A 22034-nucleotide genomic window follows, 5' to 3' on the forward strand; every position below is an offset into this window, starting at 1 on the left:
TTACCATCATGCAGCTGAACGTTAGATCCCTGGTCAAACACCATGCGGAGGTAAGAACGCTACTAATGGATGAGAACCCAGACATATTGTTTCTGAGTGAAACCTGGCTCAAAGATGAACTAACCAGTATTCCCAACCTTGCTATACCGGATGGGTTTGCTATGACCTGTATTAATAGAGATTCAAGAGGAGGGGGCATCGCTGCCATCCACAGATCCTCCTTCACCTGCTCCTTTCTAAAGGAAAGCATTGCGGACTGTGAATGCGCTCGCTTCAAAATCTCCACTAATCCAAACTGCACTTTCACAGGCCTGTTCATCTACAGACCGCCGGGGCCTTCCACGAAATTCACGGAAGAGCTCATTGAGGTAACACACGCTATGATTACTGACTCGGCCAACTTCACAATCTTAGGAGATCTCAATCTCCATATAGACAATTCATCAGATGCTAAAATCAGCAACTTGACCACGGACCTAGCTGCTCTTCAGCTAATTCAGCTTGTCCGAACCCCAACACATGTCGCTGGCCACCTACTGGACCCAGTGTTTACGAACATTCCAGAGGCCAGAGCGGACGATCCTATACCCATGGCCTGGATGGACCACTCACTAGTAACCTTCTCCTTCCCTAATAACCATTCCACCATAAAAAAGTCCCCAACCTCCTGCCTTAAACGACCTTGGCACAAACTCCAACAATGTGACCTTGCAGCTAGTTTGGGGAGACCTAACCTGGAGGATATAGACGATATCGAGAAATCATATATGTCCTTCCAGAACTGGATTACCAAGGGACTGGACGCCATTATACCAGAGAAGTGGACCAAAGGGCGTAGCACCCCTTCCAATCCCTGGTACAATGAGAACCTCAAAACAATGAGGAAAGCCTGTAAAAAAATGGAACGACAATGGAGAAGGGAGTACAAACAGGAGGACAAAGACGCATATTTGACCACTCTCAGAACGTATCACAAGGCAATCCGGGTCGCCCGTGCTGCCTTTTACGCCACTGAGATAAATGCTAGCCCTAACCCCACGAAAACGATCTTCCAAATCGTGCAAAAACTTCAAAACGGAAACAAGCCAGCCTCCCACATTACCTCCACGCAACAATGTGAAGACCTAGCTACCTTCTTCACGGATAAAGTCAAAAAAATTTACAACGCCTTCACCCAGGACAGTCCAGAGGACATCAACCCTCCCATCACCATCCTCGGAGACTCTAGTCTCACACGCATACCCGCCATCTCCGGTGAAGAACTCGCTAAACTCTGTAGGAAGGTGAAATCAGGTGCTCCCACAGATCCGATGAGGCCTATTCATTTTTTGGAAGCCTTGGAATTTTTCCTCCCACCCTTGACCTCACTCCTTAATCTTTCATTTACCACAGCTACGGTCCCCACCTGCTGGAAACAGGCCTGGGTAACACCGATCATAAAAAAACCCTCTCTAGACCCCGATAAACCTGAGAACTACCGGCCCGTTTCTCTGCTCCCATGGGTCGCGAAACTGGCGGAAGCCCACGCTAACAAAATCCTAAGTGAGCACATGGCGAAAAACAACATCCTGGACCCCTCCCAGCACGGGTTCAGGCCGGGCCATAGCACGGAATCCGCGCTCCTAATTTCCACATAAAGCTTACGGGAAATTATGGACTCCGGCAAAAGTGCCGCGCTGATATTACTTGATCTCAGTGCGGCCTTTGACACGGTCTCCCATGCCATCCTATTAAAACGCCTGGAAAATATAGGGATCGTAGACGCGGCACTCCAATGGTTTAGATCATTCCTAACTAACAGATCGTTTAGGGTATCGGCCCCCCCGTTCATCTCCCAACCTCAAAACATAGGACAGGGAGTTCCACAGGGCTCTGCCCTCAGTCCCTCCTTGTTTAACCTATACATGCAACCCCTGGCGGAGGTTGCCAAGAAATGGGGTCTCACAATGGTGTCGTACGCCGACGACACCCAGTTGGTCATCAGCCTCAACCAGGCCCCCTCTCCCGATGCCACTAGATTCAGGGATGGTCTAAGCGCCGTTGCTAAATGGATGACGGCTAATTGCCTTCAACTCAACGGCGGCAAAACAGAGGTGCTGATAATGGGGAAAAATAGTAACAACTGGAATGACCTCTGGTGGCCCCAATCACTGGGCCCAGCACCCCCCCCAAAGACTCTAGCTAAAAACCTGGGAGTGTGGCTGGACTCTGCTCTTAGCTTCCAGTCGCACACAAAAAAAGTTGCCGCAACCTGCATTGGCTTACTGAGAAGCCTTACCCCCATCTTGGGCTATTTTGACTCCAAAACTCGACAACTCATCGTACAGTCTACCATTCTGTCCAGACTGGACTACGCGAGTGTCTTGTTATTAGGAGCTAATAAAACTGAACTGAAGAGACTCCAACGGATACAAAATTCGGCGGCAAGGGCTATAGTAGGTCTCCCAAAAAGATGCTCGGCGAGAGCGACCATTCGCAGATTACATTGGTTACCCATGGAAGCCCGCATCCAATTCAAAGCCCTCTTATTTGCCTTCAAAATCATGAAGAACGAAGGCCCGGAGCTTCTCCGCTCGCTGCTGACCCCCTACACTCCCAAACGGAACCTCAGGTCCATGGGGCAACACCTAGCAATGGTACCCCACACTAAGTTTTGCCGCATTGGAGGGCGCTCCTTCAAACTACTGGGGGCCAAATTATGGAACTCCCTTCCCCTCAATATTCGATGCATGGACAACATCCTAGCTTTCCGCAGAGCTATTAAAACCTATCTCTTCCCCCCCTGTTAGGTCCCTCCCTCCCCCCTATCTCAGTTGGTTGTGTTATGGTCTCCAGCGCCGGGACGCCCCGTTGCGGGGGCAGCTGTTTGCGCTTTACAAAACTGCTAACATAAATCAGTGTAAACCTGACGGTCCCACAGATTCAAAATTGAGCGGATGGACTGGGTACTCATTCACCGTTGCCAAAGAGCACTCTCTTCGCAAAACCTTAAATCATGGCGAAAAGCTTTAAAGAATGTCTTTAACTCTGTCTTTGTTTTCCATTTTTTTGTAGTCCTATGACTCTCAGATGTCCTTTTTCAAAACAGAGATTGTGTGCCTATTTCTGGTCCTGAGCTTGCACAGTTTGAGGGAGAGAGAACATGAGAGAGCGCTTAGGATGGGATGATATGGGATGTTATTACTATCCCATATCTGATGTCTAGTGGTGATGTCTGGCTGTTTAGTTGTACAGCACTGGTGAAAGACAACCCTCGTAGCTGCTATGTCTTATGTGAATATAAGAGGTATAAGTTACAATTTACTGCTGACCACAGTGTTTACAGTCTTGGTATTGTTGTAAACCATTTTAGGACACTATTGTAAATTTCCCGATTCATGCCCTTATATAGGTATAAATCACTACGTCCTTATATAGGCATCAGAATCATAACCATATTTAGACATAGCTCATGCAGTCCAAATACGGCAGGGCTACTTCCACTAGTTCCGAAAATCCACAACGATTTCTTGGAAAACTTGGGTTTAGCAGCTACGGACTTTCCCTTGCTCGAGAACTGACTTGTCCAAGAACTCATGGAGTTTTCAAAGAACCGAGAGTCTTTAATGACGTTATTATGTCCACCTTTACGTCAAACTCGGCAACTTCAAGGTATGAGTATGCCCACACTTGCCTTGGCAAACACACGCTGGTTTGGAGCAGTTCAACTATCTACTTGCCCGAAGCATCCTGCTACAGCAAGTGCCAAAGGAAGCTGACCCTCCAGCAGATGCACTGAGAAAGACGCTGTCTTTTCTCCTGCCGAGAAATCCAGCTCCAGTGTTTCCAGGCTACCCTTGCGGGGTGCTGGGAAATCGAGTCCTGAGCCTGACCTTCTTCATTCCAAACTAAGGTACGGAGCTGATTAAACCCTAAGAGAAATCTTGGACAGATTCTTGGCAAAAGAATACTACATTTATGCTACACCTCACTTACTTCTTCCCTCGTACTAAGCTTAGGTTAGGTACATCGGGGTAGGCGTATTTTAGAAGCACCAGTTGAGTACTTTTAACCTCTGTTATTTATGTATGTATTTATCTATGGTTTAGGTAACCATACAATGCTCTTACAGTATTTTATTCTACTCTTTATACTATATGCATTATATTTTACAACCAGTTTGACGATTGTAGCAGTTCATTTCTTATGCTTGAGAAAGAAGACTGTTCAATAAAACCTTTTTATTGAAAACGCCAGTCTCTCTATTTCTCTGCACCTCTGGTGAAACGAAGCATGCACGATTGACTGAGTGAAATATCTATCTATTGTTTCCACAACTCTGATGATCAGTTTTATCTTGGGGAAACAAAGTTTTCATGTTTATGCGATTGTTAGAAACTAATCCCTTTTTGTGAATTTGAGAACGTTTCTAGTGACCTGTGAGCTAGCTGGCACTCACAATTAAGTCTAATGTATTCAGTACAGACCTAGTAGACCTCAGCCCTACATCTAAACTATAGGATATATTATTCCAATGCGCAGAGCCTATTGAGAATATAGGAACTACACTACATGGCGCCCAACGTTTGGTAAGGCGATAATTTAATGCTAGATACTAGAGTAACTCAGTCGTGCTTTTCACAGAGACCCCTTTATCCTGTAAATACTCCAATAGACGTCTGGAGTGGGTTAAAGGATCAAATATCCGCCATAAACTTAGTAGGACGAAAAATCCTATGTATTAGTTTTGGTTTTGTTCAAGGTTGAAGGATACAGTGTTCCAAAATATTGTGCACCTTATCTTTATTTCCTTGAAACTTTCTCTGCAAAAACTTTCATTAAACAATGCCGAATAAAGACAGCAACACAACCGGTGGAGCTGCAGCTGCCCAACCGGGTTTAGACGTTACAGGGTTTAATGAAGACGACGCAGATGCCATAATCATCCCGGAAAACGTAAGAAAAGCCATAGCTATAAAACGTATAGAAAATGTCCTATCACCGAGAGGTGGTACAGTTATATTAGTCATAGAGGCACATGAATATCGGCAGACAGAGGTATTCTATTCATGGATTGTCTTTCCACAAGCAAATCCAACAACACATGTGTTCCAGTACTACAAGATGGAGGAATATCCAGCGGAATACGTTCCTTTTGAGGACGTTGAAATTCCACTAACTTACCAAGAGCATCAGCTCTGGTTTAAAAGCGCCCGACAACATCAAAATCACATTACCAGGCTCGGTCCACTAGGTAGACCAGGAGCTACATGGCCAGTACAAGCCAGCTATACACCACATCCTAACATTGCAAGAATGTCAGATGTAGAACTGTTAGCTCAGCTAAAACAATTAATTAAAATACATAGACAATTGGTACAATATGTCCTGCGGCCTTTAACAGTCCAACCTGCTATAAGAATTCCACAGTACACCCCTCATCAGCGGAATACAAACAAAATCACGCCACAAACTATACAGTCAGTAATCGGTAAATTGCCCGCAAAAAGAGGACAAATTCCATTCTGGTTAGCCCGGAAAATTACTCAAATAGAGGCAGTATTTCCCGATAGTACACCTCATGAGAAACACAGGATTCTAACAATCTGTTTACCAGTGGGGATTGCACCACACGTGGAGGACTGTGACACTTGGGGTACAGTCTTTGCTTCAATTTACACAAAAACCCAAGGTGTTCTGTCTATGGCGGTGATACCAGACCTTCTGAGACAGATTCAAAATGAATACGGTCCAGAACCAGCCTTGAATCTTGGTATGAAATTACTGAAAGATTTCAAACAGGTCTCAGCTATTTTATTAGCTAACATTAAAGGTGAAGCAGCATCCGTGGCAATCTGCCAAAAATTAAAAGAACTCGATATTACTGAGCAACCGTATGAACTTGCCAGAATTATTGAAAAATCCTATGAAGAACTAGGAAGAGATAGTTTGGAAGGGAAACCTGTAAAGTCCGAACTAACAGAAAATCCAGAAAAAGTTTTTATTAAAAATAATCTAACTACTAAAAAGAAATGGGAAAATAGTAGACAGTCACTTCCTAAAGAGAAGCACTCTCAGTCCAGAGGTAGATCTCCTCAAAAAGAGCACTCTGAAAAGAGGTATAACCTTAGAAATAGGGATAATTTAGGAAAACCTGATAGATATCAAGATACTCATATGTGATCCTCTCGTACCTTTCAGACTTCCTCGCGGAAATCCGAAAGAAGAGGACGATCAGAACACAAAGAAGAACACGTGAAGTCCAAAGACGATCAACACGTTCCAAAAAATAAAAAAACTCAATTCTCAAAAAAGAAGGTAGCAAGTATTAAAATCAGTAATGCCGAGGATCTTGAGGACACAACTCAAGAACGGGGAGTGGGCCCATACAATGCTGGACAGCGCAGCAGAGGTCACCATAGCTCGCAGGATCCTGAATGATCATCTGGAGACAGTGGATCTGAATGAATGCATTCAGGTTGAAACTGCCGACACCAGAGTTAGTGTACCCCATAAGTTATTTGAAGAAACACTCCGGATAGAGGGGGGCATAACTAGAAAAATAAAAGCACTCTTTTGGGAAAAACTATCTAAGGGTTAGGACATCCTTCTGGCTAAAAAAGACTGGCCACCTGAATTTGTCAGGGAATGCCCACATGGCGAAGAAATAATGATGCCAGCCTTCTCAAATCATATTCCTATTCATAAAAAATACACCTATGCCAGAAAATGGGCTGTGGCCCAGGTTCCAGCATTATATAAAAATCATATGGGATGGGATGAGGACTCTCCTCACCATAGAATTCAGTTAAAATATCAACCTACTGCACAGAGGCAGTATCCAGTAAAGCAGGAAGTTAAAAAGCAAGTAAGGGAGATCATAGATCAACTTGAATACCAAGGGGTGATTGAAACATGCACCTCGTCAATGAACAATCCTTTGTTTCCTGTCTCCAAACCAGACGAATCATATCGTCTAGTTTTGGATGACAGACATTTAAACTCTTGTTGCAAAAATTTTGCAGTGCAAAATTCACACAGTGCAGCACTGATGAATAACATTGTTCGCAAGAAATACAAAACTACATTAGATATTTCAAACGGTTACTTCCGTCAAAATATTGCACCTGAAAGCAGGTACGTGACCGCTTTCTCAATAATGGCGACACAACAACACTTTTGTCATCCCCCCCAGGGATTCAAAAACAGTCCTGTATTATTTTCAGCCAGAGTAACAGAGTTACTACAAACGTACGATGATGAGGCATTATCTTATGTCGATGACATCTATCTTACAGATGATGATTTGGACAGGCACTTGACCAGGATGAACACCATAATACTTGGGTTCTCCTCTAAAGGGTATAAATTCAACTTTAAAAAATCAAGAATTGCCCACCTCAACGTCCTATTCTTAGGATACGAACTTTCAAGGGAAGGCAAAAGCCTGGCAGCAATCTTTTTAGAAAAATGTGCGTTGCTCCGACCTCCAAAAACGCTGAAAACGTAGTCAATTTTAGGATTCCTAAACTTCGGAAGAACTTACATTCTGAATTGCGCAGAAAGGGTTAAACCTCTCTACGAACTAATCAAACTTGATTTCAAACCTACTAATTGGACTCAAAAACACACAAAAATTTTGCGTTCAGTACAAACAGACATGTTGGCAACAACACACTTACAAACACGCGACAATGTACACAACCTTGTAATCCAAATCATCCCAGGGAGATGCGGATTCACATACCTAACCTTTAATGAAGGTGAAAAGGTACCAACTGCTTGCAAATCACACTTGTACACACAAGCTGAAATGAAATTCACTTCAACAGAAAAAATTCTGACAGCGGTTCAAACTGCGGTAGCAAAGGAGAGAGCCCTCGCGCAGGGTAAACGCATAAAAGTCGTTACACCTGTACCTGCCTTAGTGACAGTGACAAAGGCTAGCATTCCAAATGCAAAAGCTCTACATCCGAGATGGATACAATGGGTTAATTCTCTTGCTGCAACAGACGTTGAATACATTTTTGACCCTTACTTGAAGACACAAGAATTTCTCCAATACGAACAAGAATGTCCTCTGCCTACTGAAATTCTACCTCTAGAACATTACGGCTGTATAATATATACAGATGGATCAGCACAGCCCGCTATTGGGGGTAAATAAGCTTATAGTGCTGCGTGCGTGATTGTTAAGGGTCGCTGGCACGACGGTAAATTCCAACCTATGGTCACAAAAACTCAGTCTCTAGGAGACTACAGCTCAGCGAGCTGAACTCCAAGCTTTCAAGATGGCGCTTGAAAATACTGATCGCGAATTCCCCAAACTCATAGTGTACGATTCGTATTACTGCGTCCAGTCTTACAATGAATATCTGCAGAACTGGGTTCAAAATGGTTTTAAAGATGCAAAAGGTGGCATACTCAAGCATAAAATGCTTTGGGAACAAGTAGTTCTTTTACAGAAAGAACTACAAAAGACTCACGTGATCCATACACTGAGTCATCAGCGTGATGGCGTTCAATTTGAAGGGAATTCATTAGCTGATGAAGCTGCGAAGGCAGCTATGCAAACGGCTTCCGTAGCTGCAATTACTCGTTCAAAAACGAAAATAGACAGCGAAATAATGCAAGCAGTCACTGCTTCATTAAAAGACAGTGCTAAAAAACTACCAAAAGGCTATCCATTCAAGTGTACATATATAACTGATGCAAATAATGTTCCTTTTGCTCGAATCCCTGGAGTGGGGGATAGAGCAATCCCAAACATGAAACACAGGTTATGACTAATCTTAGCAGTACATGAAGGGCTTACCTCTGCACACGCAGGTGTTTCCGCCACAGTTTCATTATTAAAACAGCGATACTGGTGGCCACGCATGAGGAAACCAACCAGAAACTATGTTTTGGAATGTGAAATCTGCCAGAAAATGAAAGTTTCAACAGTGAAACGCCCGGCGCAGACACCCCTTCTGATTTCAGATAGACCACTAGTGTGTGTTTACCTGGACCACTGTGGTCCCTTACTTACAAAGGGATGGCAACTATAAATATATCATGGTCGCAGTGGATTCATGCTCAAGATTCATTTGAATGTGGCCCCAGCGCTCGGCTGACGCCCAAACTGTTATAAAAGATTTGCAAGTCTTTATCGGCACATATGCAATCGGCACGCTAAATTCTGACCCGGGCCCTGCTTTTAGTTCTAGGGCTTACAAGGAGGCCATGGCCAGATTGGGCGTTGCATTGCGATTTTCGAGTCCATTCCATCCTGAGGGAAATTCGGTTGTGGAGAGAAAAAAACGTGACATAAAGCAATCTATAACAGCTAGAGTATTAGGTTCAGGTGTCGGGTAGGTCAAACATCTAATAAATGTCCAACGTAGTCTTAATAACCTGCCAAGAAATTCTCTGCGTGGAATCACTCCATATGAAATCCTTTTTGGAACTAGAATGTTGGTTGAAGATCTCAATCGTCACACTTCAGTGGTGGAACAAAAAACGTTTGATATCAAAGATCGTTTGGCTGTTTTACAGGACTTAAATGAAACAAGAAGAAGTCTAAGCAACACCAGCGAAAAGCTGAGGAAAAACCACCTGTCCCAGCAAGACCTGTCTGGATTCCAAAGATTGGGGATCTGGTCAGGGAAAAAATAGCGGACAAGAAGGAATTGGGCCTTCTTACAGTAAACCAGTACAAGTTCTAGCAGTTCACGGATCAAGAACAGTGCTACTGCCCCCCCTTGCTGGAAAAAAGGAGAACCGGTCTGTATCAATTGACCTGGTAAAACCACACCATGTGGCCAATAATAAGTAGTAGCCCAGTGGACTCCCAAGATGTAGCAGACGTCCAAATCATGCTACTATCCAAGAGGTTCAAACTGAAAGACTCATCACCTTTGAAGATTCTAAAGTGAGGAAAGAAGGACTATGCAACAAAGCCATGGAAACTTGTGCCTCTTGAAACCCAAATAACAGTTCGTCAAGAAACTCCAGTCTACAATGAAGTAGCATCTGACTATACAAACATGTCAAGGGAACAAGCAACTCCAGCGATTTTAAAGAATCCGGATGCGATACCAACTATTGACAGAAATGCCTCTGGCTATTTTATCAACTTTGATAACTTTTCTGAGGATCCCAGTGAACCTGAAACTACGCCAGCAAATAAAACGTTCAAGGAAAAATTAACAGAACTTGGTCAAGAGCTTGCCAAAACATATCTGGTTTCACCATGGGTTGAATTTTGGATTGGATTAGGTGTATTTTATCTCCTGCTATGGCTCATTCTTGTTTTAAGTTTGGGGAAGCTGATAGATGGAAAACAAATTAAAATGGACACAGCAAGTAAGAAAATCAACTTGCTCCTGAAGCCACACAAATGATATCATCGTGAACAACGAGACCTGTCATCAGTGAACATCACAGCGGTTCTTCTACCTGGTGGAGTAGCTTGGGATACAACTGATTATGACATTTATGGCCCTGTTGAGCTGCTGAAAATCCCACTCCAATTTAAGGTTTCCTTGAGTGACTTCGTTTCACCCAGCACATTTTCTGATGATTCGGACTTTGAAACTGTTAATAACATGATGGCAGACTTAGAAATGTTAGCAACATTTACAAAAGATGAATACTTGAAAGGTTCATCAAATTATGAAGAAATTTATTGTTTTATTCATTTTGGCCATCATTAACTGCATAAATCTGCAAACCCTAGAAATGTTTTAACTTATAATCAATGGGAACATTGTCCAACACTGCCAAAAGGTAGTTCTAAAACATTTATTAGAAAAGTTCCATATTTTACAGGTTTTAATGTTACAAACCCAGAAAGTTTTTACTTTAAAAATGTGACTAAGACATGCATGAAAAGTATGTTGATAAATACTAAACAAATTTATTCTGCGGCCTTTGATGCTCAATTATCCACCTTAGGCTTTGACTTTTGGAAAGACAACATTGAGACAAAAACTGTTTGGGGCACAAAAGACTGGCAGTTACAAGGTTTAGAAGCAATGTTCAGAGCCTGCATCATCCCAAAACAAATGATGATTTTAAATGACACTGTTCAACAGACATCTTGTCTTGGCATTGCTAAGATAAAAGATAAGCCCACACCTGATAGTAATTTCACTTCAGGTGAGGAGGTAGACGTAAACTATATATTGCAACAGAATAAATCCTGAATGGAATAAATGGTTAATCTGGTCCACAGACACGAATAACTGTCAAGATAGATTCCTGAACAAGACACAAGGGTTTACAGTGACTAGGCCAGATCCAAGATATATCCAAAGACAGCATCCAGGGATAATAACAACTTATAGTGTAGGTAAACTATGCCTTGAGTGGCTGCAGAAATCTACACTTCCAGAAATAAAACAACACTTATCTTTGCTAAAAGATGGCGTTGATTTACAAGAAGTCTTACTGGGACCTCATAATCCACGTCATAAATGTTTCACATACGCCGGTATATACGCTGCATACAATGAAGCATGGAAAGTCACGCAAATTGAAACAGCTGAAAGAATAAGAGAAATTGATCGTATTAACTTAGAGAAATCACTCTCTGTAGTTGACAATGGGTTAACAACTCTGTCATCCAGAATATATTCTTTGGACAGCATTGTATCCCCTGCCATAGACATAATGGAACAGGACTTGCTAATGTTACAACATGACAAATCAACAAAAAGAGAGGTAGGGAAGGAGCAACACTCTTAGTCCCCACAATAACTAGAAAAAAAGCCACAACCAAGATGAGCGATCACTTTTTACAAGCGAACCATACCACCAATGATCTGAGATGGACAATCATCGAACAGCTCATCGAGGGCCCTAACATAGCTGAAAGACTTTTTGAGAAGGAGCAGAGATGGGTATATCGCCTCGGCACCCACTTAAACGGTCTCAATGATGACATACCATGGGGTTCAATCCTGAAGTGAAATATCTCTTGTCTTCTTCTGATCAACAGTATACTCCCACTGATTCTGTATTCCCATAGCTAACCAGATCTTTCACTCGGACAACATTTAATATGGATAGCTTAGAGATAGGCATGTTCTAAAACATATCTCCATTAGCCCATGTTGAGGATCATTACTTATTGTAACTCCCTTACGGTGTCCGTTCTATCACACTCAATTCCAGTAACATTTTGGGGTTTTGGCATCGTAACGAGCGCCGCGGCGCTCTAGTTTCTAAACAGTGACGCAGGTGAATTGACATCAGCAGACCACACCCATTGGTATACTCCACGCATGCGCGTCCAAACCACGCCCAAACCCGGAAATGCGAGCGCTGTTGGCTCAGCTCCCGCTACTTATACCGTCCCTTTTCCACCGGGTTCCGATCGTCGAGACTCGGTTCAGAGGGTTCGAACAGGTTTACACACGGGTGCCTGGCGTCGTGGGCGTGAGTGTTTCCTTGGCCGCATAATCAGCACAAGCTAAGTACTTTTCAGGCTTCTTTTAACAGTTCGTCCCTTTGTTTGTTTCTTTGCAGGATGTGCCAAATACGCCATCACCCCACTCCCGCGGTCTATTTGGTGACATTGTCTCACCTTCCAAGTGAGAACCATCGCATTGGTATTCCGTAATTTTGGGAAAATGGTCACTGGCCCTTGGCCCATTGATCCGGTAGTTACACAAAGTGAACGCGCTTGTGTTCCTTACAGTCTTACTACCTAAGCTTTCCATTTCCCATAGTGTCACGTATTTCCCTCTTGGCGCATGGAATCATACACGCACACTGGGGGCTACAATTGTTGTTGCCCTTTGGGACTGACACTTCGCGATAGATCGGCAGTACACTGAACTGCTATCTTGTATTACAACTCAATACACTCCTATAGGCGGTGTCACTTAACTTTACAACTAGTTTAGTGTTGTGCACTTGCCGGTTCACATGAGCACAAGTCACAGTATTTACAATGAAATACTCAAGAACAAGAACTAATTGTTTGTTTGTCTCTCTATGTTTGTCTGTACCTCTTGCTTCTATACGTGCATTTTATTTTTGAAGTCTCTAATCCAGAGACAAACAGGGTGTGTGCCTCCCGGTTTTTTGTTCGGTGTGGCCCCCTCCTCATTGCACTTGCACAGACAACTTTTTACTTTCACGTCCCTTGGTAGGGTGGGCCTTAGCGTGTCCATACCGCCGGGGTTTATTCACCATAGGTCCTGACGAATGCCAGGTTAATTACACCAACATTGGCAGAAACATGTTGACCATCACGTAATGATATTGGTAACAGACCATTCAATTTAGTTGGCCGTGTTTACCAACACATTTTTTAATATGTCTTTGTTGATCAGTCATTAAATCAATTTTTGATACAATCGAGGCATTTTTAAACTCACCACAACACTCTTTTCACGTAATCTATCACTTAGCCCTCACAACTTCACATTACCCGCTCCGCAGTAAAATATGGCGTTGAAGCACACTGGGGTGACATTCGGTCACACCCAGTGGGGCCCGATGATGAAGCATGTCACCGACCAGGTCGGTGAGTGAGGGCTTTCTAAACAAACCTAATTGGTGTTGTTTCTCTCTTGTGCTCCATCACTTGTGTATTTTTCAACCAAGTTACACTCTTTTGTTGTTATTTTTTTAATGTTACTATATGGCCAGTCTCAATTACGTTCTACAATGCTGTTAGGCTGGACGTTACAAAACCTTCGTTCTGGCTATGTGCCTCGGCGTTTAATCAACACTACGTTATTGTTTACTGTGCTTAACCTTACAGATAAACAAATCTCGTTGGCACAGAGGGGAGCAGACTATACGGTGCTGAGCATAGAAAAACTGAAGAGATTACCATTGATTGTTTTTGAGAAACCATCAGTTGAATGGATAATACATGGCACCATCACGATACCAGTGACGAATTTCCAGTTTCAGTATTGCTTAAAACACATACCAGCAGGCCTGTGTGAAAGGTTGGGTAAAGAATACATTAAGTCGACCTGCGATTTACAATACACACACAGATGTTGGAGTGGGGGAAAGGGGGTATTTCTTAGTGGTAAAAATTGTAAAAACACACTAAGCGGTACACTATTGTGTCAAGGTATTAATTTACACGGAGCCTGTGAGGGTTCTTCCAATAACCTTTCTTGCCATCTGCAGGGCTCGCCCACAGCGGTGATAGATCCAATTTTTAGGCAGCTTTCCCAATGTAGCTACATTATGTTAAATGATCACAGCTGTTGTGGAATGATGCCAGGAATAGGCTACCTCGTTACTGTGGCAGCCAGGGTCACTTGTTGTATGCAAGTATTGTTTCCAAAAACCAAGGCAGGTGGGGAGTCGCCACTATGGCCTTCACTGAACATCTCTTCTATACAAATTGATACGTTAAGCAGAATGAAAGCCATTCTTTTACAAAAACTGTGCCACTGACCGCGTCCAGAGAGACGTATGATCTGCAAGTTGCAAGGTCCTCTGCAGAGGTACATGCATTATTATCAACAAACTGCCCAACACATTTCACAGAAATGTTAGGTTGTATCTTTAACATGTCTGATACCAGCGGTATTGCACATGTATTTAAGATGATTTTTTCGGGACTGTTAGCACCCTTTGGAGCAGTCCTGGGCATTTTTCTGAACTTCATACACTCTGTGTTCGACGGCCTGCCTCTCATTTTGGGACTCGTAGCAGGGATCTTATTTTTATTCCTCCTGCTCCGTTATGGCAAATCCGGCCACCAGCGAAGCTCAAGTCAGCATGGAGAATGCGCTCCAGGCCATGAGGTATCGTGACAGAATAACACAGATCCTTGGCTTAGCTCGTTTGAGAGATCTGAATACCACATGGTTCCTGTCATTCAGACCAATCTGGCAAGATTGCATCTTACCTGTTCTAAGATGCCTGCTTTGTGGAGAAGAATGCATGTTAGATATCTGCCTAACACTACCATCGGTTATACCAACAAATGCTGATGCATTACTGGGTTCAGTAACGGCTCATGTGTTGTGTTGCCCCCAACGGCTACCAATACTGATGACGGCATTCATCGAGATCTCACCCGCAAATCCAACTGGAGGTGAGATACGCGCTGACCAAGAGGCACACAGGTACCATCTGCTATCTGCTGTATAAATCACTACATCCTTATATAGGCATAAGAATCATAACCATATTTAGACATAGCTCATGCAGTCCAAATACGGCAGGGCTACTTCCACTAGTTCCGAAAATCCACAACGATTTCTTGGAAAACTCGGCTTCAGCAGCTAGGGACTTTCCCTTGCTCGAGAACTGACTTGTCCAAGAACTCATGGAGTCTTCAAAGAACCGAGAGTCTTTAATGACTTTATTGTGTCCACCTTTACGTCAAACTCAGCAACTTCAAGATATAAATATGCCCACACTTGCCTTAGCAAACACACTGTGGTTTGGAGCAGTTCGACTATCTACTTGCCCGATGCATCCTGCTACAGCTAGTGCTGAAGAAAGCCAACCCTCCAGCAGACGCACTAAGAGAGACGCTGTCTTTTCTCCTGCCGAGAAACCCAGCTCCAGTGTTTCCAGGCTACCCTTGTGGGTTGCTGGGAAATCGAGTCCTGAGCCTGACCTTCTTCATTCCAAACTAAGGTACGGAGCTGATTAGACCCTAAGAGAAATCTTGGACAGATTCTTGGCAAAAGAATACTACATTTATGCTACACCCCACTTACTTCTACCCTGTACTAAGCTTAGGTTAGGTACATCGGGGTAGGCGTATTTTAGAAGCACCAGTTGGGTTCTTTTAGCCTCTGTGATTTATGTATGTATTTATCTATGGTTTAGGAACCATACAATGCTCTTACAGTATTATTTTATTCTACTCTTTATACTGTATGCATTATATTTTACAACCAGTTTGACGATTGTAGCAGTTCATTTCTTATGCTTGAGAAAGAAGACTGTTCAATAAAACCTTTTTATTGAAAACGCCAGTCTCTCTATTTCTCTGCACCTCTGGTGAAACGAAGCATGCACGATTGACTGAGTGAAATATCTATCTATAGTTTCCTCAACTCTGATGATCAGTTTTATCTTGGGGAAACAAAGTTGTCATGTTTATGCGGTTGTCAGAAACTAATCCCTTCTTGTGAATTCGAGAAAGTGTCTAGTGACCTTTGAACTAGCTGGTACTCACAATTAAGTCTAATGTATTCGATAGAGACTAGTAGACCTCAGTCCTACGTCTAAACTATAGGATATATTATTCCAATGCGCAGAGCCTATTGGGAATATAGGAACTACTCTACAGTATTATTGAGGGCCATACCTGTTAAATATGTCAGTACATAACTATATAATGCCACAGCAAACCATATATCTGCCCGTCTTAGTTTACCTGCATATTGAAAGCCATTTGTTGGTTAGGTTGTTTCCAATCTGTGGGTTGTAAGCTGAGGATTACGCTTGAGAATGCAACTATTTTCTGGGCCGGTATGAGGGGTGGTGCAGGTATCTATGAAATAGCCATGTTTTCAACTATCTTCTGTAGTGTATATGCTCCTGGGTGCTTGTAATGCTGGCTGGTAGTGAGTTCTAGGTATGGTGACTTGTACTGAGAAAACAGTACTTCCTACGGATTTTTTATGGTAAGATGATAAATTGAGTAAGGTAGAAGAAACACACATTCAGACAATTTACTATCACAATAGCACACTGAGAAGCAGCGGGCTCCGAGGTGCACCCTCAAGTGACACTGTTAACACCGCATCATGGAGAAGCATGGCAAACCATGCTTACTCTCCGGGAAAGAGCAGGGCTGCAGGATCTACTCCTGGAACGTAAGCGGCTTAGGCACACAGCTAGAAGAAGCTAACTTTGTAGAATTCATCCGACAGCACAACATAGTCCTATTCCAAGAAACTTGGCAAACAAAAAATTCCCCTTTAGTAGGCTAACAAGAATACCTCATTCCAGCAAAAGAGGAGACACAATACGGAACAGCAAAGGGTGGCTTATCGACCTTCATATCTACCGACATTCTCTGGAAAGAGGCAATCATCGACCTCGACTCCCCCTGGATGCAATGCACTAAACTAGATCTTCAACCCTCAATGTGCCTTCTAATCCTGAACATCTATATACATCCAGCAGGAAAACAGAAGGGGCAAAGAATCAAGCAATTAATTGCAGTAATCAAACTTCTGAAACTCACCTATCCAAGTGAAAATATAATATTAACTGGAGACTTTAACATGAATTTAATTCAAGGACAGGAAAGAAATCTAGCAAGCTTCATACAGCCAATACTGGGCAACACAAGCAGACAAGATACCTTGGAAAAGATATGCTCAGCAAAACTGGACGACCTCTTCTTGCACACGTTAAATCGCAGAGGTCCATTAGACAGCCCAGCTGCATTACGAGGGTCTCAAGGAAAACATGCTCATCAATCGATTTCACCCTAGCCCTCAGACCTTCACATTAACCATCGCCCCAAATAGGTCAGAGGGAGCTAAGCCTCTCACACTACCAACACAACTCTATAATTTAAAATGGTTAACTTGGGATGAAAACAACATCAACTCCATAATGGAGACATGCTGCTCATTATTAACATCCCCATAAGCAGACAAAGATGTCATAAAGGCCTGGGAGTTATTTGTCACTAACATAAACAAATAATGTCAAATTAACTGCAGCCGCCATAAAACCCCTAGAAGCAGCAGGGTGCCGTGGTACACATCAAAAATACGGCCAACAAAAACCCAGCTAAATAAACAACTAAGGACACTTCGAACCAAGGGTTCCCAACTGACTCAACTGATCCTTACTGCAGTAGAAAAAGGGTAAAATTACTTAAGGCCAAGCAAAAATACAAGAAACAACTTGTGATCAACATGCTCCATGCTAGCAAGCAGAGAAACTCTAAACAGTTTTGGACAAACATCAACATTCTACTAAACGGCAAACATCGCCACTTCAACTCGGATATAATGGAGCAAACCTGGAGAGCCCACATTGAAGCAACATATAACACCACAGACCCCTCAAGTGCAGCTAGCACTGTCGACGCTCCAAACAAGATCGGAATGCCGACTAGTCCGAGCATAAAATACGAAGACCTGAACCAAAGCATTAAAGAGGAACCAGATTCTTCTCCTAGAGGAACATCTGTGGAGCCATTAGCTAAAGACTAAAAAAACTTAACAAAACTCAAACCTCGAAAAGAAATTAGAGACACACAAAAAGAAAGTCGAGGGCTAACCAAGCACAAGCTAAGGGAAGAACAACTACAGATTCATAAAAAGCAGGTCTTGAACATAATTAAATATTTGAGATCAGACGGGGCCCCTGGCCCTAACAGCCTACCGAATACCTTGTTCAGGAACGATCCAGCGTTTTGGTCTAGCCACTTTACTCCTCTGTTCTTGCACAGCCTAGAGACCAGTATCATCCCTGGCTCTTGGCAGGGCAGCATCCTTCAGCCCATACACAAATCAGGGACACGCTCAGACCCAAACAACTACAGACTGATAGGCCTTATTGATGTAGAGGCTAAGATCTAGGCATCAAACTTATTGGCAGATCTGGAGACCTGGGTCAGCAGCATAAATCTGATTCCGAAAATGCAGACCGGATTCTTGGCCGGCATGGGCACCTTAACAAATATATTGGCAGGTACCCTTTTAGCCAATCAAGCAATCGTCAAGTCAAATATCCTCTATGCATGCTTTGTTGATCTCAAAGTAGCTTTCGACAAAGTGTCAAGATCCAAGCTATGGGCCAAAATGAAAGCCTGGGGAGTCCCTTCAAATTTATGGGGGGCAATTGTTAACCTGTTCTTTCAAACATGGGCTCAAATAAAAAAAGGGGGACTCCCGGAGCTCAACTAAGAAGCTCTTGACAACCAACGGGCTAAAGCACGGTGTCCTGGCGCCCAGCTTATTCAACATCTACACCGCAGACTTAGAAAGCAATCTGTGTCTAACCCAGGGCGACCCCCCTAAGTTGGGAAATACCCCAATAGTTAGCCTGCAATATGCAGATGACATTATGCTGCTCTCCCAAACGCCTCTTGGTCTGTAGCGGCTGATCTCTCACCTAGCACTATACATCTCAAAAAAACAACAATTAATCAACCTAAAAAAATTGAAAGTCTTATGCTTCTCCAGTACCCATAAAAAACACCCCAAATTTGTTTGGAGGATAAATGCCAGCATCTTCTCTCAGGTGGACGTATACAAATATTTGGAGGTCCATTTAGATCGCCAACCCAGCTACAGACTACATCAAGACCTTGGGAAAACAAAAGCAAAATACCTACAATTTGCCTTTAAAACTCTGCAGAAAAAACTAAGCAGTGGTTCAACAAACCCCCTACTAAAGGTAGTAGCAGCCAAATGTTTGCCATCTATTATGTACGATTCGGAAATGCTAAACACCAAGGACTCGACAACTTTAAACACAGCCCAATCCAGATTATTTAAGAAACTGTTCACTATCCCACGTCACATTTCCCAGGCTCAAATACGCCTGGAATACAGTCTTAAAAAACAGATACCGGCTAGACAAGGATCCCTGACCAAATACTACTGGAGGATGAGGGCAGCTGAAGAAAACACGCTATCCCATCACTGCTGGGAGGAGGTCGAAAAACAATCAAGACTGAACAAGCGCATATTTGGAATTATAAAACAAGCCCTTTCAATGTTAAAGCTCGAGGAAGCCTGGCACACATCAATGCCATACTCTGCATTTAAACAAATCACCAAATAAAGCTACCAAACAACTATGGCTGCAAATAGATAAAGCCTTACTGGCTGGCCGAAGTCATGCATGGATGGTAATGCCTACCTATAACCTGCTGAAACCACAACCATATTTACAAGAGGGTTTCACAGATCACCACAAGGGGAAACTGACCCTATTGAGACTGGAGTCCTTCACCACAAAAGATCTTACTCCAAAATGGCTACAGACCTGGTCGAACATGGATTGCCACCTTTGTGGAAATGGAGTAAAGTCTCTATTACACCTGCTATGCATCTGCCAGGCTCTACACAATATGAGGAAGATCCTTTTACGAACAATCTTGAGAGAAGAACAAATAAGGACTTGCAGAGCGGCAATTATAAAATGTCACAGTTGTTGCTCTGTTCAACTATCTTCCAAAACAATCAAATTCTTGAACATAGCATCCAAAGAACTTGAAAAAAAGGACTCAGCGAGCAAAGAACTTGATAAGAAGGACAGATGACCAGTATTCCATCATGCAGTCGGGTTTAGCCCTCCTCAGAACTTTTAATCATTTTTTTCTCTCCCCTTCCCCTCTTCAGCACAAGAACTTTTCCCGAAGCAGGAGGCATAGACACGTTTATACCTTAATTTTAAAGACCTCTGGTTGAGGTATTTTATTACAAGATTTTGGACCTTGGAATTAATTACTTTACTATTTAAAAAAATGGTTTGCTGCAATTTTTAATCTAGTTTACTGCATTACATTGTATATCCCTTGTTGGTATGTTCCACCCTTTTATGATTTCAAAAAATCAAATAAAAGTGAAAAAAAAGTGGTGCAAAGCTGGAGTGTGTGTTCTGTTTGGTGACTGTGCATGAAGGGGAGTTATATTTACCTTAAGGCATGAACTATAGTTACTTAAGATAACTGGTGAATTTCAGTGGTTTTGTTAGTTTAAATGGTATGTTTTAACTGGCATTTTCACCTAGCTAAAACAGTACTTAAATCTTTGTTCTTTTCAGTGAATATTTATATATCTATATATGCACTGAAAAAACCATTGGTTTCAGGCCTTATATAGTTAGGAATTAGCTTTTAAAAAACCTTTGAAATTCACTCAAAAAACTATAAGTTTTAGGGGTGTTAAAGTTAGCTGGACATTTCACTCATATAAAACCATTGAAATTGCTCCTATATAGTTAGTTGTACTAACTATATTTCGCGCACCCGCAATCCACTGCTGATGATGTCACATATTACATCATTCATGACGTGGTCAGTGACATCACTAATGACATCTCAGATGACATCATTAAAAAACAGACCAGGTTTAAAAAAAAAAGAAAAATTGGTCCTTTTTTGTCCTTGTGGGACCACCTGGGCAGGCCTAGGGTGTCAGGGTATATCTACCCTGCCCCCTTTTTGTGTTCTTCACGTTTGTTTTTTTGCTTTCTTTTGCCTTGCACAAGACGGATGGCAACACTTCCTGGTTAGAATTGTTGACAATAATAAGCAAAACAAGAGAGGAGTACCATCAGAAGTAGCTTAGTTAAAGCGGTCTGAATGGAATGAATGGAATGAAAAAGAAGAGAGTCCTTCCTTTCTAAGAAACCCCTCACTCACCGACCTGGTCGGTGACATGCTTCATCATCGGGGTCCACCCTGACAGCCGAGTGCCATCAGGGTGTGCTGCGACACCTGGACTACAGTGGAGCGGGTATTTTGTGTGTGAAGTGAAAAAAATGTTAAAAATTGTCCTGGTATACTTGTGTAGAGAGTTTTTATTAACAAGAACTGGACAATATTAAAATATGTGTGTGGATACGTTTAGGTATTATGACCGTGTGTATCTCTTATGTGTGAGGTCTACATGTTTCAACCCGTTTGCTGGAAGAGTTCCGGGTTTTCGTCAGGACCAAAAAGGGAAATGGGTGGTCAGGACACACTAACGCCCTGCCGGTCCCTATTTCCCTGTGCACAACTGACAAATAGGTCAGAGTGAAAAAGCTCATAAACAACAATGGTTGAGCTGAAAAGCAAAAAGACCTGTAGGAGAAGAAATGTAAAAGGTCATATGTATAGTTAATACAAGCCTGTTACGAGGTGCCATGCTGGTTCTCACGTGTCTTCTGCTGTGTCGTACATTCCATTCAAGGATATTTGTGATCGGTAGTGATTTGCTATCACTAACGCTAGCACACTCTTCTATTGGTGATGTGCTCGGTGATCACTAGAAACTCACTATAGGCATTCAGTCAAATTAAGCACTGAATCGTGCGTGGATACCCAAACTCACAGTGCTATTGGCGTGAGAGGACAACGCAGTGAAATCTACGTGTTACACCTGTAACTC

At 42.7% G+C, this 22034-nt stretch overlaps 1 protein-coding gene across 1 annotated transcript in view; it reads right to left on the reverse strand.

The window, feature by feature from the left end:
• TBRG4 (transforming growth factor beta regulator 4) overlaps positions 1 to 22034 on the reverse strand; it is a 262457-nt gene that overhangs the window by 159908 nt on the left and 80515 nt on the right. The window lies entirely within an intron of this gene.

The sequence above is a fragment of the Lissotriton vulgaris genome, chromosome 10, assembly GCF_964263255.1.
Source record: "Lissotriton vulgaris chromosome 10, aLisVul1.2, whole genome shotgun sequence".
NCBI lineage: Eukaryota > Metazoa > Chordata > Amphibia > Caudata > Salamandridae > Lissotriton > Lissotriton vulgaris.